Source organism: Oryzias melastigma, linkage group LG3 (assembly GCF_002922805.2).
Source record: "Oryzias melastigma strain HK-1 linkage group LG3, ASM292280v2, whole genome shotgun sequence".
Lineage (NCBI taxonomy): Eukaryota > Metazoa > Chordata > Actinopteri > Beloniformes > Adrianichthyidae > Oryzias > Oryzias melastigma.
The window spans coordinates 34,999,555-35,000,835 of NC_050514.1; the positions used below are offsets into that span (position 1 = coordinate 34,999,555).

Consider the following 1,281-nt stretch of genomic DNA (forward strand, 5'->3'; position numbering starts at 1 on the left):
TTGACCTGAGTCACGTTTTTGACTGAACTTGTTCGAAGCGGCTGAAAGCAGCTCAGGGGAATCTGTCAATCAAACGTTGGAGGCGGGGCCAAGGAACACGTGCTTTTACTGAAGCATCGGATTGGTCGGTTTATAACTTGAATAACTGCCGATAAAGAAAAAATTCCTTCTTGCAACCAGCGGGTACTTCCTGTTTGGAACACGAGGGGGGAGGGGTCGATCGCTCCAGTTCCTGCTTATACAGTCAATAACCTTTACAGTCATGAATCATCAGAACTTTCTCCACACTCGTGTCAGCAGAGAACAAGTCACATGGCGTTTTGGAAGGAACTATTTGGAACGAAGGTGTGACTTGACATCGGCTCCTGCAGGAGGAGGAGGAGAATCGTGGAGACGAGCTGAAACTCGGACCACGTCTTTATGAAACGCTGCAGAAACAGAAACGTTCTGCTCGGACAAAGACCTCTGACGGGGGAGGGGCAGCAGTAGGAACTCTGGGAATTTTCTGTCTTTCCCAGGGGAGCCGGCGCTAAAACTGGCGACGAGGTCGCTGCAGTTCCAGAGCAGACTGCCAGAACCTCCCGGAGCCGAACAGCTGATCCTCTGACTCAGAACCACAAGCAGAAACCACCGGGTCTTTCTGTCCCGCTGAATTACAGAGGAAACGTTCCAATTTTCCAGGAGTTCAGAGACGTGGAGCTTCTGCAGGAAACTGCAGCTTCACCGAGAACTGCAGCTAAAAATAAAAAGGTTTCATGAGGTGGAAACTCCAGCTGCTGCTTCACAGAACGTCATTCAGCTTCAGCAGGAAGTCAGAAACGCCCTCCGACTGCTGGGGGGGGCAGGACACGCCCAGGTGACTGCAGGGACAACGTCCCAGGTGTGTCTGACGCAGGTCAACCGGGCCGCTCAGATCTAATCTCTGGCCTGGAGGTGAAGCTCTGCAGACGTTTTTGAATGAAAGAATTGGTGCGGGGTGTCCCCCCTATCAGGTTTATGCCCCCCCCCTCGCCATTGTTTAAACAAGTCGGTAACACAACAACGCCGTCATGCAGACACACGCAGGAGCGGCCTGCCTGGCTCTGATCACACCCCCCTCCCCCCAGGGCAAGCCACAACTTTCCCCGCTGATCCTGTCCCAACGCTGACTGGTGGAAACGGGCGTGCACGTGCTCTCATGCACGCCGCCGCTGCTGACTCAGACCTGCAGGAGCCTCCAAACGTTCAACCTCCTGAGATGGGACTGATCGAGAGCGGCCTGCAGCCGCAGGGACCCCCCCC

At 54.6% G+C, this 1,281-nt stretch overlaps 1 protein-coding gene across 1 annotated transcript in view; it reads right to left on the reverse strand.

Moving 5' to 3' along the window:
* The window catches only part of fhod1 (formin homology 2 domain containing 1), a 35,330-nt gene that overhangs the window by 26,666 nt on the left and 7,383 nt on the right, over window positions 1-1,281 (reverse strand). The window lies entirely within an intron of this gene.